Source organism: Cupressus sempervirens, chromosome 6 (genome assembly GCF_028749045.1).
Source record: "Cupressus sempervirens isolate cs-2001-9-10 chromosome 6, ASM2874904v1, whole genome shotgun sequence".
NCBI lineage: Eukaryota > Viridiplantae > Streptophyta > Pinopsida > Cupressales > Cupressaceae > Cupressus > Cupressus sempervirens.
The window spans coordinates 446,143,266-446,149,996 of record NC_143123.1 but is presented as its reverse complement, the minus strand read 5'-3'; the positions used below and the strand labels follow the sequence as shown (position 1 = coordinate 446,149,996).

The window sequence follows — 6,731 nt, the reverse complement described above, 5'->3', positions numbered from 1 at the left end:
CTTGGTGGGCACATTAGAGTAAACAAATTACATTAATGACACATGCCATAAGATAGATGTAGTAAGTAAGGGCTCAATATTTTAGGGCTATTATATTGGTTCAATATTATATTTTTTGGAAGGTAGAGAAGTGGGAGCTACTGTAGTATAGGACATGTACCATTTTTCCTTTAATGTCTTATCTATTGTGTGTGTGGGGGGGGGGGAGTGGAGGTTATGGTAAAATTTATCATCAAAACTTTGAAATAGACTTAAGGTTCTCTCTTCTTCTTTTTTTCAAAGGTATTTACTTTATCGATTACTTTTTCCTTACTAGTTATCATTTACTTGAATTTGACTTTCTTACCTTCTTTACATTGTAATGCATTAGAATAGTGATGATTATGATGGGATTTTAATTTATGATTCTACTACATTGAATTGTTTTGATTAGTTGGTGCTTTGATTTTGATTTAAAGATTTACCCTCTTTATGCATTTTTTCCTAATGGTTAAAAATATGTGTTTTTTTGTATTGTTTCATGGTCATTTTAATTTAAGGAGTCTATAATTTTGACATTTGAATAATGTTACCTTGTGTCTGTGCATTAAAGTTTGATTCAAATAAGGTTGTCTATCAAATATGAGTATGAGTGTACACCTCATGTATGTCATGTGAGGGTTTAAATTGGAAAATATTATCTCCATTTGATCCATAGAATGACATGAGAGAGCTTTAGGAAGTAAGAGAAGAAGGGCATCTTTATTATTTTTTAGATTTTTCTATGGATGCAAACAATGATTCTTGGGAATATTGGAATGAGCAGTTCTTCACATTGGATGCAAATTCACAATTAGGTCAGTGAAAATTTTAGTTGTCCTAATCTTTTGGGTTTCCTTCATCTATTATTTTGTTTGATATACAATTTGATCAATTTAGGAAATGATAATTTATATCTTAGTCTCTTTGGGATGAATGGGCTCAGAGTGAGGTAGATACCCAAACTTTGTTTACCCATAAAGTAGCATAGATCACATTGTCTGCTTTCTCTATTGGTAACAAAAAAGGTTAATTATATTTATTCCCTTATTATGAGACTAATTATAGTTTATATCAAGAATAAGAAAATAATATAGTTTGATTTTATAGAAGTTAATCTTGAGGTCACTGAAAATCAAGATCCCAATGAAAAAGATAGTCCTAGTGTAAAGGAAGGTGGATGCTTCTCCTCTCTAGAAACCAATCTTGAACTGACATCTCTTCTTCCAACCCAATTGATAAATTTGAAGAAGCTGTGATAGTAAATTAGTAAATTGTAGTGGATCTAAGGAAATGATGATCCTAGATTCAAGAAGTATTTCTCTGTGGTTTTCTAATGAAAAATTTTATTATGCAATTGAAGTCTCAAAAAATTGGATGGTGGTTATATCCATTAAGGAGAAGGTCTGAATATAGATTCTCATGAATAATTATGTTTCTATGTATTCAAATTCAAAGAGGGAAATTTTATTTTCTAGTTAACAACCAACAACTTTTGCCACACTCCCCTTGTCTATTGTTTCACAAATTAAGCCTAAATTGGAAACACCTATGGAATACCCATTTGCCATAGTGAAACTCAACATAGTAGAAGAATATATGAATCTTAATGATATTAACTAATGGATTCTAGTGTCACCAAATAGGTTGATTCAACATCTTGTCAGTGATCATGCTAGGTCTCCATCTGCTACTTCCACTAGATCATGACTTTCTAGGAATGTTTAAGTTTCTCTGACTAAGATTCACCTATAGGGGAAAGGACCAATTACTATTATGAGGACCTGCAGATGCTTGACCAAACTTATCCACATTAGAGGCATCTCCTCTACAATTTTTAAGTGTCTTATGGGATCAATTGTGTAGATAAAAAATCTCCTTATATTTTGGATTTGACTACTTCAAAATTATGATATAGATCTCAAAATGTCAAACATTATGAATTACCTATCAATTTTTGTTTCCTCTAATTGCATGGTCAACCTATAGTAGTTAAAAATGTGCATGTGCCTCTTAGGCCATCAAAAATATGAATGTATCTTAGGCTATTAGAAATGTCAAATTTATTTCCTACAAATATATGCAAGATGGGGTTCGTATCAATGTGATTATAGGTGATAACATCGCAAGTTGCATTCTAGAATAAATTTTTTCTAAATGTATATGTTCTTTTAAGTTAAAGAAGGGGAGATGATTGTAGGTGCATACATACATCAGTGTGAAGAATTTTATGGGTCAAGATACAGGGACTATATCTTGATCGCTATATGGAGTGACTCTTGAATGCAAGGTTTTACATATGTTTATAGAGTAATTTAGTATAATATTAAATTGGAAATGAATTTTTAAAATATTGCAATTAAGTAGCAATAGATTCTATTAGATATTTTAAATAATATCATTTGTATCTCAATTTTTGTGTTACTTAAATTGAAGCAATAGAATCCATCTTAAATGGAAGAAAGACCCACATTGATAGCAGAGAATTATTGTGATGTTGAACAAGTACTGTATGAGTTTATACCAATCATCTAAAACTTGAGTGTTTGTTTTCCACTAGTTTTATACTAGACCATCTTAAAATCATTTAAATGTAAATGGTTGAGAATTTTGAATATAAATAAAGGTGTGGTAGTTATATGTGGATGGGGTAGGACTTGAAAGTTGAGCATGGATGAGCTATTGTTAATTAGATTGTTAACTATATATTATCTTTGCATGCCCGATAATTTGGCATGTTGATAAAAATGTATAAGAAAACATATGTTGGGATTGTATTTCAAATATCAGTCAGATATGTTTTTGCAAATATGAATTGGTTGATGCTACATGCATTACATTCTAAACTTTAATTCTAAAACTATTTTAAGAAAATATACAGAGAAGTTAGAGAACAAAACTTAACATGAGACCTAAAACTATAACAAAGGTTAGATTTTGAGACTAATTATTGTTTTAGATCATTTGTCTTGCTACATAACAATAGAAAACTTAAATTTAAGATTTATTTTTTGTAGGGTATTTACAAGGATATGCAATGCAAGGGTAAAGCAAATAGTCAGGGATCAAGTTGGATGAATAATTGCCCCTAATCATCATCATATTAAATTGGAAGGATTGGGGCTTGATATTTTTGCCACAATTATAACATATGCAAGCTTCAATGAACCACTAATAACACATATTTCTCCATAATGATTTGGTCTTTTAACTTTTGTATTTAAGCATGCATCAAAATTATGGCACTAAAAAAAAATTCATATGAAATTCTTATTTTTTAAATAAGGTACATGGGTGTAGGTGAATTAAAATCTTTGAGTTTACAGTCAAGTTCCTAAATATACTTTTGTAGAATCTAAATTTCAATTATTGGGAGTTGATAAGTACACTAGTAGGAGAAGTGGATAATTACAAGATAATGCTTCCTAAGGCACTATATTGGCTTGTACTACTAGCTACTAGTTCCATACAGGGCTTGTGAAATTCCAATGGAATGCATATTTTTCTAAGGATGTTGCCAAGATATTGTGTGGGTTTTTGTTATAGTGGTGGGTAGAAGCAACGTCTTCTCTTTCAAACATAGCTATGTTTCAGATTGAGATGAGTATTAATTTTGTTTAGCTTCTAGGAAAGGCAGAGATGGGTATGTTACCATCATTATTTATAGTTAGATAAAAACATGTGACTCCTATATTTGGAGTTAAATCAAAATATGACTCTTATAAAGAACAAGTACATGGTAAAGATGAAGTGACTTAGATGTAAAAGACCAGTGGACATTCCTAAAAAAAGTAATCATTGATTGATGTACTTGTGATAGTCAAATACAATAATGTATGTGTCCTTGAACCTCATTGTCAATTAGAAATCCCCCCCCCCCTCTCTCCCCCCACCCAAAGAAAAAAGAGTAGAGAGAATATACTTGGTATCAATATGAAGGTATTAAAAATAGCACATAGGGGTTTTTCAATGGGAGAAATGTTTCCTTATGCACATCTAAGAGCCTCATAAATAGTATTTGGTATGAATGGCATGTTTCTCTATAGCTTTCTTGATGCTACCAAAAAACATTTTTATATAGAGCTTGCAACAGGGGATGGATCATCGTGTATTATTTATAGAATAATGCATTCAATCATCACCAATATGCATTTCCCTACACTCATCACTACCATGTCCTTTAAGGAGTGGAGGGTTCTTTTTAGGTAAGCTCTAATTGTTAGGATAAACCACGGACAGAAATAAAAACTACATGCAAATATAACCAATAACAGAAAATAATAGAACACACAGAAATGAACACAAGGCACCAAGATTTAACGTGGTTCACCCAATCCCTGGGCTACGTCCACCAAACAGCAAGTCCGATCCTATTACAATCCAGTGATTACAACCTGATTACAATCCATAATCCCTTACAGCTCAATACCGCCGCAAGAACCAATTTCGTATCACCACATATCAAAAAATACCCAACCCTAAGCCCTTTTTATACAAGTATTAAACCGCTTTATGGTTATAACATGTCGGCCATATGTCGGCCATAATATGTCGGCTACCATGTCGGCTACTTCCAAAAAAAAAAATTTTGGGCCGATGCCCCGAACCCCACTATTTATGAAGTATGTATAGTACTTTCCTGATCATCACCACAATCTAACAATCTCCCACTTGGGGACTGATCAGGCTCCACACTAAACAACAATCTCCCACTTGGAGACTGATCCTGTAGCAATACAACTACCGCATGGGGCTCCCACTAGATCAAACCACCCTGGACTCTGCTGTTCTTTTATTCACATTTAGTCTAAAAGACCAACTGAAGCTGAAGAGGAGTTCAGCTTCTCCCTTGTGACAACCTTTTTCAACATATCTACTGGATTTTCATTGGTATGTATCTTCTCTAGCTTTAACTGTCCATCCTCCAAAACTGACCGAATGAAATGGTACCGCAACTGTATGTGTTTGGTCTTAGAATGCAGAGCTGAATTCTTAGCAAGATGAATGGCACTCTGACTATCTGTGAACAAATAATTATCCTTCTGAGGATGTCCCAATTCTTCCAAGAAGAACTAAAGCCATATCATCTCTTTGGCTGCCTCTGTAGCAGCAACATACTCTGCCTCTGTAGTGGAGAGAGCATTAATCTTCTGTAGCCTAGAAACCCAGCTCACGGCTGCCCCACCAATAGTAAAGACATAACCTGTAGTACTCCGCCTAGTATCAATATCCCCAGCCAAATCTGAGTCAACATAGCCCTGTAAATCAGTAGTAGAGCCCCCAAAGTGTAAACACTTATTGGATGTTCCTCTCAAATATCTGAGAATCCACTTGACAGCATTCCAATGCTCAAAACCTGGATGACTCATATACCTGCTAACGACTCCCACTGCATGTGCAATATCTGGCCTAGTGCATACCATAGCATACATCAAACTTCCTACAGCTAAAGCATAGGGTACCTTGGACATCTTATCCTCCTCTTCCTATGTCTTGGGACACATCTCCTTAGTCAATTTCAAATGACCACGTAAAGGTGTGCTGACAGCTTTAGCATTCTCCATAGAGAAATGTTGCAACACCTTCTCAACATAATCAGCTTGAGATAGCGTCAATGTTCTGTTCTTCCTATCTCTGCAAATCTTCATACCAAGGATTTTTTTTGCTGCCCCCAAATCCTTCATAGCAAATGCATGTGCTAACTGGCATTTTAGCCCCTTAATATGATGCATGTTAGACCCAGCTATAAGCATATCATCAACATATAGACATAAAATAATGTAGCTATAATCATCCAACCTCTTAAAATAAACACAGTAATCTGAATGACACCTGTTATATCCATGCTCATGCATAAAACTGTCAAATTTCAGATACCATTGTCGAGGTGCTTGCTTTAGGCCATATAAACTTTTCTTCAATTTGCACACTAAGTTCTCCTTACCTTTGATCTCAAAACCCTATGGCTGAGCCATATATATTTCTTCATCCAAATCACCATGAAGAAAGGTTGTTTTAACATCCATCTGCTCTAAATGCAAATCTTTAGTAGCCACAAGACTTAAAACAATACGAATAGAAGTCATTTTAACAACAGGAGAAAATATCTCATCAAAATCAATTCCCTTTTTCTGTGCAAATCCTTTTACAACTAACCTAGCCTTAAATCTTTTCTTACCTCCTTCCTCTTCTTTCAACCTGTAAACCCATTTATTCTGTAAAGCCTTTTTACCTGCAGGCAACTTGCACAAATCCCATGTCTTATTTTTCAGCAAAGAGTCCATTTCATCTTTCATTGCAGACTCCCACTGAATCTTAGTATCCACCTACACAACTTCATCATAACTTTCAGGTTCACCAGCATCAGTAAGTAAAATAGAATACAAAGAGGGAGAAAACCTTTGTGGAGGTCTAATTGGCCTTGTTGACCGTCTAACATTCACTGGTGTGTGTGGTATTTGTTGTTGCAGTTGTTGCACATCATGAGGAATGGCTGGAACATCAACTTTTGGAGTATCATCCAGCACTACATAATCATCTTCTTTCTTCTCATGTTGCTGCAACAGATCTTTGTACAACACTTTCTCATTGAATATGACATCCCGACTTCTAATAATTTTTAGATTTTCAAAATCCCAAAGCCTATAACCAAATTCATTAATGCCATATCCAAAAAAGACACATTTCTTTGATTTAGCTTCTAGCTTGGTTCT

At 34.2% G+C, this 6,731-nt stretch overlaps 1 pseudogene; it reads left to right on the top strand.

Moving 5' to 3' along the window:
* Positions 1–763: 763 nt before the first annotated feature.
* LOC149552996 (uncharacterized) lies at positions 764–1,884 on the top strand (annotated as a pseudogene).
* The last annotated feature ends 4,847 nt before the right edge of the window (positions 1,885–6,731 follow it).